We start from the raw sequence: 14,482 nt of genomic DNA on the forward strand, positions 1-14,482 counted from the left end.
AAGCACGTCAGTGCAATTGTCTATCCTTGCCTTTTCTACCAGTTCTCCATACTACTATGTCCAATAAACAGCTCTCCATCTTTTTTAATTCAATTAATTTAAACAAATAAAAAAAAAACCCAGTTCACCCATTTTTCCCACCCATCACACCCTGCTTCTGGCATCTATCAGTCTATTCTCTGTACAGACTAATATATATATGTTTTTAGATTCCACATGTAAAAGAGATCATATAGTGTTTGGCTTTGTTTAATTCCACTTAGCGTGATGCCTTCTGGGTCCATCCATGTTGTTACAAATGGCAAGATCTCGTTCTTTTCTGTGGCTGAGTAATTGTCCATCATGTATATATATACCACAATATCTTTATCCATTCATCCACTGATGGACACTTAGGTTATTTCCATATCTTGGCTATTGTAAATAATGCTGCAATGAACATGGGGATGAAGATACCTGTTTGAGTTAGTGGTTTTGTTACCTTTAAATAAATACCCAGAGGTAAAATTGCTAGATCATATGGTAGTTCTATTTTTAATATTTTTGAAGAACCATCATATTGTTTTCCATAATGTCTACACCAATTTACATTTCCACCAACAGTGCACAAGAATTCCCTTTTCTCCACACCCTCACCAACATTTGTCATTTCTTGTCTTTTTGATTACTAGTCATTCTAATAGGTGTGAGGTGATGCCTAATTGTGGTTTTGATTTGCATTTCCCTAATGATTAATAACATAGAGCATCTTTTAGTGTACCTATTGGGTATCTGTTTTTGGGGGGGTTTGGAAAATTTTCTGTTCACATCTGCCCATCTTTTTTTTTTTTTTTTTAATTTATGATAGTCACACAGAGAGAGAGAGAGAGAGAGAGGCAGAGACACAGGCAGAGGGAGAAGCAGGCTCCATGAACTGGGAGCCCGACGTGGGATTCGATCCCGGGTCTCCAGGATCACGCCCTGGGCCAAAGGCAGGCACCAAACCGCTGCGCCACCCAGGGATCCCAACATCTGCCCATCTTTTAATTGGATTGTTTGAGGGTTTTTTTTTGCTGTTGGTTTTATGAGTTCTTTTTTTCAGATACATGATTTACAAATATTTTTACCCATTCAGTAGGTTGCCTTTTACCTTGCTGATGGTTTTCTCTGCTGTGCAAAAGCTTTTTAGTTTGATGTTTATTCTTGCTCTTGTTGCTTTTGGTGTCAGATTTTTAAAAATCACCTCTAAGACCTATGTCAAGGAGCTCACTACCTATGTTTCCGTCTAGTTTTATAGTTTCAGGTTCAAGTAAGATAGTGGTCCAGTTTCATTCTTATGCATGTGACTATCCAGTTTTTCCAACACCGTTTATTAAAGAGACTTTTTTCCCTATTGTATATTCTTGGCTTCTTTGCCTTAAACTAATTGATCATATATATGCAGGGATTTATTTCTGGACTCTCTGTTCTGTTCCATTGATATATTTGCTTTATCTCCGTACCATACTGTTTTAATTAGTATAGCTCTGTTTTTTTCAAGTATTTATTTATTTATTTATTTACTTACTTACTTACTTATTTAACAGAGAGAGAGAGAGAGAGAGAGAGAGAGAGCATGCACAAGCAAGGGGAGCAGCAGGCAGGGGAAGAGGGAGAAGAAGGCTCCCCACAGAGCAGAGAGCTCAAAGCAAGGCTTGATCCCAAGAACTTGGGATCATGACCTGAGCTGAAGGCAGGCACTTAACTGACTGAGCCACCCAGACACCCCTAGTTAGTATAGCTTTGTAACATAGTTTGAAATTAGGGACCATGATGCTTTTGTTCTTTCTCAAGATTGCTTTGGATATTTGGGGTCTTTTATGGTTCCATACAAATTTTAAGATTTTTTTACTCTATGTGAAATATGCCGTTGGTATTTTGGTAGGGATTGCACCAAATCTGTAGATTGCTTTGAGTAGTATAGACATTTTCACAAAATTAATTCTGCAATCCATGAGCATAGAATGTCTTTCCATTTATTTCTGCTATTGACCTTTTGATCAATTTACTTTTAGCATTTTTTCCAGATATAAATACAGTTGGGTTTGTTTGTTGGTTTTTTGTTTTTGTTTTTGTTTTTGTTTTTGTTTTTACCATCATGTTGGGAGGGCCCAAAGAAGCTGGGAACTAGAGCCAGTGTGCTGTTGACAGTGTACTGGAAGCCAGGACTGGCCTCCTCTCCTGCTGCCTCCCCACGGTCTCCCAGTGCCTCTGATTAGCAGAAACAGGGAGCCAGCTGCCAAGGAAGTTTGGGAAATATGAGTTACCACCTCAGGATCACAGCATAGAGACAGTTAAATAGCCAGTATTACTAGCTGTATGACTATGGGCACAATGATGGTACTTAGCATCATGGGGGTATTCTGAGGATTAAATGAGATGATTCATGTAAAGCATTTAGACTAGAGCCTATCTTTATAACTTTATAAATATGTTAGCTGTTACTATTATGAAGTTATTTTTTGTCTTTCAATAATAATTTTCATATTTGAATTGCTTTGAAACTGCACTTATAAAAATATATTGATGAGATTCTTTGCTTATTTTAATGCCTCTAGAGGGTTCTTTTATACCATGATCTTTGAGTTGAGTTTTTTTGAGTCATCTCTCAAACAGGTGGAATATATCATCAAGCAGTGTTTTTCTACAAAGATGTGAGGATGATATGCTTTTAAAGATATCTGTGAATTTGTCTTTGTTGCCCTTAAAGTTAAAGAGAAGATACATTGGTTGACTCTAGAATTCCTGGATATATTTTTTTCCTTCAAATCTTTAGAAATTTCCCCATTTAAAAAAAAAAAGAAAAGAAAGAAATTTCCCTATTGTCGTCTAATGTTTATTTTTGAGGAAAAGTCTAAAACCTCCCCTATTTTTGTTCCTTTGTAGTAAATTTTACTGTAGGATTCTTTATCCTTAAAGTTCAAAACTTACAAGGGTTAAGTTTAGGTAATAGTTTCTTTTAATTAACTGTGCCTACAAAATCCGGTATTTTTTCACCTCAGGGAAGTTGTCAGTATTATATATTGAAATGCAATCCTTGATTATTTGCTTTAATTTTTTTTAAGTTTTCATTTATATCAAAGTTACACATGACACAGTTTGAACAGTCAAAGGAGTTCCCTCTGGTTCATTTTGAAAAATAGCAGTCTCCTCCCCACTTGCTTCCTATTTCTCCCTTCCAGGAAGTAATTATTTTCACCTTTCCTGGTTGATTGTTTTGGTCTTTAACTCTTTGTATTTAAACAATATGCCTTTATTGCTACTTTTAGATTTTTACTTTTTGTCATAATCTGTTGATTTCCCACTATGGTAGAAAATAACTTTGCTTCCTTTTTTCTCCAGCATCCACCACATTCAATTATCCTTCCCATGTCCATCTTGCAACATAACTATATCATAATTTGGGTTAGGTTGGTAGTCAGTGTTTACATTATCATTAATAAGTAAACACTATTCACACTGGAGCCACGTGGTATGATTATTTCTTTTCTTTTGTCATGGAACATTTTGGTTTTCCTGAAGTTAATAGCTATCTTCTTTTTTCATTTCCTTAGTTTTCTGTATACTTTCTACTAATTCAGCTCCAAGCTCTTTACCAGTTGTCGAGATGATCATTCACATTAGGTATTGTATCAATCTCATCTTCCTGTATAAATCTTCTGACTGCTTCCATTTGGCCTATTTGCCCTCTGAGCCTGATATGCAGTTGACATCCTTGGATTTTCCTTCACCATCATCTTGGGAATTCCCTTTGCCCTCCTCCTCTGTTGGAACCTGTGTTCTCTGTATCCCACATCTTGCTGGTTTAACCTCTTACTTTGATATAGGCCTAGTACCTTGTCTAGAATAGTGGACAGAAGGTAAATTTTTGGAAAAAAAACCATGTCTGACATGTTTTTATTCTACTCTAACACTTGATTATTTGTTGGTATACAAATCTAGGATAGAGATAATTTTTTGCAGAATTTTTAAGGCATTATTCTATTATCTTCTAGCTTTCAGGATTGTTCTTAGTATAAAACCATTCCAATAACTGACTCTTTGTATGTGAATCTCTCTCTCTTTCTCTCTCTCTTTCTCTCTTTCTCTTTTCTCTCCCTTTCTCACTGCTTATAGGATATTCTGTTTGTTCCCAGTATTTTTCTAGAAATGCATATCCTGCAGTTCTGGAAATTTTAAATTATCTCACTGATGGTTTTTTTACCCATCTGTTTTCTTCTATTTTTTGTTTTGGAATTTTCTCCTTCACTTTTCCATCTCTCTGTTTAAAAAAATGTCTTTCATTTGCTTTCTTTTATTTAGTAGAATATTTCCTCACCTTTATCTTCTAATTCTTCCATTGAATATTTAAGATATTTATCATATTTTTAATTTCAAGAACTCATTCTTTAATCATTTCTTTTTATATGATTCTGTTCTTCATGAATATAATATCTCCTTGAGGATTAATGATTTTTGTTTGTTTGTTTTCCTTGTGTGGTCTCTGTTTCCATTGAGTGCCCTTTTCCTACTTATTTGCCTGACTTGGTCTGTGTCGTATCAAGACTTTCCTTAATTAACATGTGACAATCCTTGGCTGTGTGTTCAGATTTGAGACTGGGGGATGATTTGAAAAGCTGACTAGAAACCAAGTACTCTGATAGGATTTGTTGACTATAAGCAGCACTCTAGGGTAAACCTCTGAAGATCATTTTCATTTCTTTTGGCCTAAGCTGGTCAGATTTCCCCAGAAAAGATGTGTCTGATATACTGCCAGGAGGTGAAGACCAAGTCATCTGTGTTGGAGAACCCGGCTAAAGGAGAGGCCAAGGGGACCCAGCATGCAGTGTGCAATTCCTCAATCTTCTCAGCATCAGTACTTTACTTTGGTTTGCCAGAGGAAAGGTCCTCTATTTTATTCTTTTCAGAGAACAACCTTTAGTCTTTTGCCAGGGCTGGGGAGGGCAGTCACCTGGCCCTGCAGACTCGGGGAGGAGATCTGGACTGCTTCTTAAACTTTCAACCGGTTCTTCAATAGGTACCTTTTGCAATCAACTCCTGAGCCTTTTGGAGACTCAGTAGTATATATGACATTTATTCTCAGCTTTCTCTGCTGCTGCCCTTAGATGCACCCTTCCCTCTGCTAAGTATTTACTAATCTTAAATGCTCCCTTCTTCCAAAAATTTAGTGCTGTTGTCTCCTGTAGTTTTTCTTCTTGCCTTTGTGGGTTCATGCCTCTAAAATTTCATATTTTCTTTGGAACAACTGTGTACATGTCAGATCTCCATTTTCTGTCCTTTGAGTCCGTGATGTCATCTCTCATCATTGTCATGCCTCTTTCATTTCCTCTGCTTTGTAGTTTGTCCTCCGTACCATTTAGCTTTTTACTGCATCTAGTGCAGTATTAGATTCTGCATTTTAGTTTCCTTACATACGCCCCTTACCTTATCTACCTTCCTTTGATTCTTCCATGACTCCCGGTTCCTCCTTTTCATCTTCATTTGTGTCTCATCTACCAGGTTTTCTGTGTGTATGTAGGTCCACTTTTTAAAATTTTTATTGCAAATATGAAGTAGATGCTTTTTTTCAGAAATTGATTTTAGTAAATTTTGTTCAAAAGGTAGCCTTCTTTGATGTCTTGAGCGCTGAGTTTTGCTTTTTTATGCTGTGGAGTCTTTTTATAAACCTATTAGGTTTTTTTCCTATTTACTTATCCTAGATAAGCAGTATTGTTATGAGTCTTAATATTTTTCTGAGTCACTTAAGGAATTTTAATGGGGTGTTGAGTGAAGCTAATGGACATCTAGCCAGGTTCCTTCTTAAATTGGGAATCAAGCCAATTTCACTTTGGAAATTTGTCGTATTGACTGAAATGGGCACATTAAAGAATTGAATTAAGATGTACTTGTTATAAGTGATGTAAAATGTAAACTGAGGTCCCTGAAATGGTCAGAGCAGTATGAATATCCCTGGGCCATTCTTAGTGAGCCATGGATTCTTGAGATCATTTCACCAGCAGTCCATATGCTCTTAGTTGGATTTTGAAGGCGTATGGTTATGTCTAGGGAACAAGAAGGAAGCCACCCCTCATCCACATGAGTGTTAAGTCTAGGACTCTGGTCTAAGTACTTCAGCACTGTTTGCCTGAACAAACACTCATCGAATACCCACAATAAGGATATACTCCTAGAAATCTTATTCTGACTGCTTAGAATTGTGATACTCAAAGCATGGTCTGTGGACTAGTGCCAGTCCTTCCAACTCTTCGTTATGGGTCCACAACGAGATAAGTACATAAATTGTGAATAAACATTTATAATAAACTCCATATAATTTACAGTACCATTGAAACACTTGGAGATGAAAGGGGGATATGATTCTGTACCCCTATTTCTAGTAGTCTATTGTTTCCCCACACTGCTAATTCTCTGACACCAGCTGGGTATCCTACAATTTTCCTCAATTCTGATACTATCTACCTGGAGATAGCGTCAAGTCCCACAGGTTAACGGCTCAGTCCTACAAGACTGCCCACCCCTTCAGTGCCAGTAGCAAGCCCAGGTTGCTCCTTGGGCTTCTGACTTGTTATAAATCAAAGGTTTACCGGTGGCTCAGTGGTTAAGTGTCTGCCTTCAGCCCAGAGCATGATCCTGGAGTCCCGGGATCAAGTCCCACACTGAACTCCCTGCATGGAGCCTGCTTCTCTCTCTGCCTATGTCTCTGCCTCTCTCTCTCTTTGTCTCATGAATAAATAAATAAAATCTTTAAAAAAATAAATTAATCGGAGGTTACAATGACCCCCTCCTTCGGTTCTATTAATAAGCTAGATGGGCTCACAGAACTTAGAAACATTTTACTCAAGAGATCACTGATTTATTATCAAAGGATGTAACTGAGAAACAGCCAGATGGAAGAGATATATAGGACAAGGTATGTGGGAAGGGGCACAGAGCATCCATGCTCTCTCGTAGCTGCTCTCGTGGCATCTCCACGTGTTTACCAAAACAAGCTCTCCGAACCCCCTCCTTTTGAGTTTTTATGGAGGCATCATTACATAGTCATGGTTGATTAAATCATTGACCATTGACAATTATTCAACCTTTAGCCCTGACCCATCCCAGGAGGTGAGGGGAATACAGTACTGAAAGTTTCAACCCTTCAATCACATGATTGGTTCCCCTGGCAACCAGCCCCAATCCTTAGGTACTTTCTGAAAGTCATCTTACTGACTTAGACTCAGGTGTGGTTAAAAAAGGTTTGCTATGAACAAAGCTACCTTTATCACTCTTTCTTTTTTTTTTTTTTTTTGAGACAGAGAGCAGGGAGGAGGGAGGGGTAGAGGGAGAGAGAGAGAATCTTAAGCAGGTCCCATGCCCAGTGCAGAGCCCCATGGGAGCTCAGTCTTAGAACCTCAAGATCATGTCCTGAGGGCAATCAAAAGTGGACACTTAAGTAACTGAGCCCACATGTCTATCACTCTTATCACTTAGGAAATTCCAAGGGTTTTAGGAGCTCTGTACCAGAAGCAGGGAGGAAGACCAAATATGTATTTCTTATTATAAAGCACAGTATCACAGGGGACTACTAATAATTATACCACAACAACAGAGTCCAGTTACCTTCTGGACAAACTGGAACATGGTTACTTCATCCTTAGAATTTACTAGAGGAAGAGCTCTGTGGACACACCTATCAAACTACCTCCTAAGCCTTTCTTTTCCTGAGTGTAATATACCCTAACTCCCAAATCCCAGGCCCTACACACTGATAAGATAGCCCCTCAATAACCCTTGTGCCTACCACTTCCTAAACCATTCCTGGACACTGACATAATTAGACACTGTGTCTTGCCCACTTGGCCCAAGCAGAGACTTTAACCAGTGACTATCTCCCCACAAGGGTATCTTGGAAGGCCAGGCTCCAGTCCTCAACCATACCTCAATGAGGAGTTTAAAATAATCATTCATGATCATGACCTTTGAATAAACTATTGAGTGCTGCATTGACCGCAAGTGAAGTGCCTCTCAGCAGATATGTTCCAAATAGTTCCTTTTGCAAGTGGATTTGATTTAACAAGTGGCAGAGATTAGAGCACATTGAAAGCTACAGTCTTTCAGCTAGGCCTCTGTGAAATATACGTTACTTGGGAATTATTACAGTGGTCTTCAAATATTTTCAATGACATAATCACTAAGTTCATTTATTTAAGCCCTGTATTTTTTCTTTTTAAAGATTTTATTTATTTATTCATGAGAGACACAGAGAGAGAGAGAGAGAGAGAAGCAGAGACAGAGGCAGAGGGAGAAGCAGGCTCCATGCAGGGAGCCCAACGTGGGACTCGATCCCAGGCCTCCAGGATCACACCCTAGGCTGAAGGTGGCGCTAACCCGCTGAGCCACCCGGGCTGCCCGAGCCCTATATTTCTTCATACATTTTTATACTGATTTTTTTAAAGTTTTAAAAAAGTAATCTCTATACACAACGTGGGGCTCGAACTCACCACCCCGCATGCTCTACAGACTAAGCCAGCCAGGTGCCCCTCCTTCATACATTTTTAAATTGGCATATAAAAATTTTCATCAGGGCAGCCCCGGTGGCACAGCGGTTTAGTGCCGCCTGCAGCCCAGGGCATGATCCTGGAGACCTAGGATCGAGTCCCACATCAGGCTCCCTGCATGGAGCCTGCTTCTCCCTCTGCCTGTGTCTCTGCCTCTTTCTGTGTCTCTCATGAATAAATAAATAAAATCTTTAAAAAAATTTTTTTAATTTTTTCATCAAAAGTTTAAATAATTACAAAGGATATCATTTATGGCATCTTAAAAATTCTGTCATTTAAAAATAAAACTGTTGCATCACTCTTTCCAATGTATGCAAGGGAGACTAAATAGCACACATTCGATGGAATATAAATACCAGCATCCATTTAAAAATACTCAAATTCTTCTTCTACAACTAGGAATTTCACATTATTCCTTTTTCTTCTGGAACATGTGTTTCTAATTCCCCCACAGAATTTTATCCTAAAGTAATAGAATTATATGCTTGAAAATTTTTCATTGATTATATCATTATATTTCTCAATAACAAACTTAAGTTTTTAACTTCCTGTAAGTAGAGGTCTCTAAGTATTAAAAAAAAATTCTTCTGTTTGACTCTGTTAATCATAACAATTATTAGCTTTATACAATTGATTGAAATAACAAATGTGATACAAATTTTGATAAATTGATAAAAAGCAAAAATATATTGTGAATGAGAATTCACAATATATTTAAAATTTAATCCATTAATCCTATCAGTTCCGTGCCTGTTTTTTATTTTTATAGATGCAAGCACTGGGAAAACTTTTTTAATACATAAATGAATGGGACTTGAAGGAGTTTTCCTTTAGCCCTGTCACTTATTCTTTGCACTCGTGAGATGTGCACACACACCAAAAAATTCAGAGGGATATACTCTCAAAAATTACATTTAACGTGTCAACTTTACCTGAATTGATCCTCTTAAAATTCAATCAAAAGCAAAAAAATGAAAACTACGACTTGCAGAAATTTATTACCCCATCACAGGAGCCATCTTCTTCCTCTCTTTCTAGGAAATGTATAAAAAAGGTTTTACCAAGATAAAGCACAAGACTGCTATTCTTTCCCTCAGGGGTATCTCATTTAACCCAATATTCTCAAAAAGGGTTAATAATGTTAATTTCAAACCACCCTTGCCAATATAATATTTCTTAATATAATGCTATTTCTACAAGGTGCTTTAAATATATTTTTGTCAAAACTGTAGAAATAGATTTTACTCATTTAATGTATAAAAATGTCACATAATCTAATTTAATTAGTAAAGTCAGTCCTCTTTGTCAAACCACCAGGTAAATCAAACTTATTTTGTGAGAAAAGTCTAGTTTCCTTTTCCCTCCAATTTTATTTTCAGTGCAAATATGTGTTTAAATGTTTCAAGAAAGATTATAAAACAATGAGAAGTGAATTACAGATAGTATCTAACAGCAATATTAAAAGCAATCATGGTTAAAATAATATAGATCTGGGGTGCCTGGGTGGCTCAGTCCAACTCTTGATTTAGGCCCAGGTCATGATCTCAGGGTTGTGAGAATGAGCCCCGCATAGGGCTCTGTGTTGGGTGTGGAACCTGCTTGAGATTCTCTTTCCTCTCCCTCTGCCCCTCCCCACCTCTTTCTCTCCCTGTCTAAAAATAATAGTAATAGTAATAATATAGATCTACTATAACTGGCTTTTCCATTTTATGTCATAAAACATGATGAAAAGAATGTGTTATTTCTTTGTTACTATTTTGAAGTAATGAAATAAAAATGTAGCTAAAGTTGTAAGGAAGTCATTTATTAAGCAAGGAGTGTGATAAAAAGTACTGCATGCTTGGGTGGCTCAGCGGTGGAGCATCTGCCTTTGACTCAGGGTATGATCCCGGGGTCCAGGATTGAGTCCCACATCAGGCTCCTGTGGAGAGCCTGTTTCTCCCTCTGCCTGTGTCTCTGCCTCGTTCTCTCTCTGTCTCTCATGAATAAATAAATAAAAGCTTTAAAAAAAAAAAGTACTGCATGCTTTTTGTTAAACATGTAGAATGTATGACATACAAGTGCTGGCTTTTTAGAATAAGAATCATGTATAAAAATGAGAAATAGCCCTGTTAGCTGTTAGATATTATGCTCAAACTTTCCTTGTGTATTTAATAAAAGAGAAAGGTACAAACTAAAAATTAATTGGCCTGGCAGCTAGCATATACTTGAATTTTTTTTAAAGATTTTATTTATTTATTCACAAGAGACACAGAGAGAGGCAGAGACACAGGCAGAGGGAGAAGCAGGCTCCACGCAGGGAGCCCGACGTGGGACTCGATCCCAGGTCTCCAGGATCACCCCCTGGACCAAAGGTGGTGCTAAACCGCTGAGCCACCCAGAGTCCCTAATTTTTTGTTTTTACTAGGAAATAGAAAATATTAAGTGTTTAACTGGATGAAATAAATATTTCATTATATTATTTGTAGAACAGAGTTTAATTTATGGAATCACACTACTCTTTTAAAAATTACGTAAGCTTTTTGGCAAAAGTCCTATAGTAGTAGTAGTCCCAGAAAACACTCAACTTACATTTAAAAGTCAGTGTCACAAGCCTGCCCTGCTTATTCAGTATGAAGATGCCTTTCTTTCCAGCTAATCATGTATCCTCAGGATGAGTATGAAGAGTAGCGGAAAAGAATTGCTTATATTGGGATCCCTGGGTGGCTCAGCGGTTTGGCACCTGCCTTTGGCCCAGGGCGTGATCCTGGAGACCCGGGATCGAGTCCCACGTCAGGCTCCCGGTGCATGGAGCCCGCTTCTCCCTCTGCCTGTGTCTCTGCCTCTCTCTCTCTCTCTCTCTCTCTCTCTCTCTCTGTGTGTGACTATCATAAATAAATAAAAATTAAAAAGAATTTGCTTATATTTAAAAAGTTCTTTATAGCCTTCAGTATTTTTTTACCAACACTTTCTTTGTTCTTTCCCCATTGGATTCCTCCTAAAACATGCTGTCTTCTAGGATTTTGATGGATTCCTGTCTCACCTTTAGGTCTTTCATCCAGTTTGAGTGTATCTTTGTGTGTGGTATGAGGAAATGGTCCAGTTCCATTCTTCTGCATGTGGCTGTCCAATTTTCCCAAACCCATTTGTTGAAGAGACTGTCTTATTTCCATTGGATATTCTTTCCTGCTTTGTCAAAGATTAGTTGAGCATAGTTCTCTATTCTGTTTTAAGGACAACCTAATTTTAAAATGTGCGTAAGGGGACGCCTGGGTGGCTCAGTCGGTTGAGCGTCCAACTCTTGACTTCAGCTGAGGTCATGATCTTGGGGTCGTGGAATCCAGCCTGGTGTTGGGCTCTGCACTGAGAGTGGAGCCTATTGAAAGTCTCTCTCTCCCTCTCCCTCTGCCCCTCCCCCCTGCTTTGTCTCTCTAAGATAAATAAATCTTAAAAAATAAAAAAAATGTGCATAATATCTGAATTGATCTGAATTGTTATTTCTTCCAAAAAGATACACAGGTGACTAACAAATACATTTAAAAAAATGTTAATATCATTAGTTATTAGGGAAATGCAAATAAAACCACAATGAGATGCCACTTCACACCTATTAAAATGGCTGTAATAAATGAGACAATATCAAGTTTGGCAAAGACGTGGAGGAATTAGAACCCTCATATACTGCTGGAATGTAAAATGTGCAGCCAGTGAAAAACAGTCTGAAAAACAATTACTCAGAAGGTTAAACATAGCATAACCATGTAACAGGAATTCCACTCCTAGTTATATACTTGAGAAACAAAAGCAAAATATATACAGCTATACACAAAAATATGCATGAATGTTCATAGAAGCATCATTCTGTATTATACTATACGTAACATATATACTAATAGCATATATTGCATAGTATATATTATAGTACATAAAATATATAATGTATACTATATACAGTATATTAATATATCGTATATAAATTAGTATATATTAGTATGTTATACTAGCCAAAATGTAGGAACAACTCAATGTCCACCACTTGATGAATAAATAAGTAAAATAGAGTATAATCCATACAATGCAATATTATTCAACCATAAAAAAGAATGAAGTATTGGCACACTACAACATGGATGAACCTTTAAAGCATTACGCTTATTAAGAGAAGCCAGTCAAGGACCACAAATTGGTTCGATTTATAGGAAATATCCAGAATAAGCAAATCTGTAGAGGCAGAAAATAGATGAGTGGTTTCCTAGGGCTGCAGTAACTGGACAAGACGGTTGGAAGGAAGTGGGGCATGGCTGCTAATGAATACAGGATTTCTTTTTGAAGTGATGAAATGTTCTAAAACTGACCTAAAACTGATTGTGGTAATGGTTGCACAACTCTGCAAATATATTAAAAACCGCTGAATTGTACATTTTAAGTAGGAGCACTGTATGCTATGTGAATATCTCAATATTCACTTGTTGAAAAAAAGTCCCATAAAAGTGTTACAGACTAAGATTTAATCTAGTTTAAGAAGTACTCCGGCCTGTCCTTAGTGAAGGGAACCGGGTACTCTGTGACGTGAGGTCTAAAGATGCTGCAGCAAAATTTACCCAAACTTTCCTCTTTGTCTCTGGGTTTTCTCCTCTCTACACAGCATATTCATTTTTCTGTGTTGTATCAGTTATCCGTTGACACCATAATCTGATGACAAACCCGCCGAAGACTTAGTCCTGCTGCTCACAAGTCTGTGGAAGCTGAGCCTTAATCGGAGCTCGCATGCATCGTGGTTGAGCTCTCCCGCGGGCCGGAGGTCGGCTGCCTGTTTTCTGGATGAGGATGGTCTCTGCTGCTCTTCACTGGTCTCTCACATCCCTGCGACGGACAAGCTGGGGCAAGTTGCCACGCTGGGGCAGAGATTCAGGAGTGAATAAGCTCATTGCACAAGAGAGCGAGCAGAGATGCACAGGTGCTTTTCAAGCCCCTGCTTGTTCACGTCTGATCACATTGGGCTGGCCTGGGTGAGTTACATGGCTGAACCCACACTTAGAGGGGGACGGGACTCCAGAGTCACAAGCAGAGGACGGGGAGACAAGGAGCCCTCAACTGGGGCCACTGGTATAATACATAGCTGTGTTTATAAGCTTTGCTTATCCGTTTAATAAATTCAATATAGTTTCATATCGTGAATTTAGTTTTGAAGTAAAGAAGTACCTCTTGAAGTAAAATTTCTTCTATTGTTACATATTATTGCAGAAGTATAAGAAATAAAATATAAAAAAAAAAAATATAAACAGGTAAAATTAGCATAAGGAAATGTCATTTCCCCTACCTATAGAGATGGTCTCTCCTGATGTCTATTCTTCAAGGTCCCCCTCTTTTAAATTTTTTTAATTTTTATTTATTTATGATAGTCACACAGAGAGAGAGAGGCAGAGACACAGGCAGAGGGAGAAGCAGGCTCCATGCACCGGGAGCCCGACGTGGGACTCGATCCTGGGTCTCCAGGATCGCGCCCTGGGCCAAAGGCAGGCGCTAAACCGCTGTGCCACCCAGGGATCCCCAAGGTCCCCCTCTTTCTCTAGTAAAAGTTAGCATATTAATTATAAATTTTCTTGAGAAATTAAAATTAAGTATTTATTTTTTTTATTAAATATGCACTATCTTTTTCTTTCCTTGAGCTCATTTTTGTCAAAGGGCTTATTGCAAAAAAGTGTTACCAAACATCATAAAGAATTGGTTTTTTGTTTTTGTTTTATTTATTCCTGAGAGACACAGAGAGAGAGGCCTCTAGAGACACAGGCAGAGGGAGAAGCAGGCTTCATGCAGGGAGCCCGATGTGGGACTCGATCCCGGGACCCCGGGGATCACGCCCTGAGCCGCAGGCGGCGCTAAACCGCTGAGCCACCCAGGCGTCCCCGCCGTGATAATCTGTTTGCTGCATACGTGTGTCACACACC

At 38.3% G+C, this 14,482-nt stretch overlaps 1 protein-coding gene across 14 annotated transcripts in view; it reads left to right on the plus strand.

Moving 5' to 3' along the window:
* LOC144324344 (uncharacterized) overlaps positions 1-14,482 on the plus strand; it is a 52,140-nt gene that overhangs the window by 6,823 nt on the left and 30,835 nt on the right. For 9 of the 14 annotated variants that reach the window (XR_013389886.1, XM_077915732.1, XM_077915727.1 and 6 more), the window contains one exon: positions 13,180-13,543. The exons of 2 other annotated variants lie outside the window; for them this stretch is intronic. The gene's annotated coding sequence lies outside the window, so the exon portion shown is untranslated. The remainder of the gene's footprint in view (positions 1-13,179; positions 13,544-14,482) is intronic. 3 more of the 14 variants (XM_077915733.1, XM_077915735.1, XM_077915740.1) reach the window with 1 other exon arrangement.

This window comes from Canis aureus, chromosome 11 (genome assembly GCF_053574225.1).
Source record: "Canis aureus isolate CA01 chromosome 11, VMU_Caureus_v.1.0, whole genome shotgun sequence".
Taxonomy (NCBI): domain Eukaryota; kingdom Metazoa; phylum Chordata; class Mammalia; order Carnivora; family Canidae; genus Canis; species Canis aureus.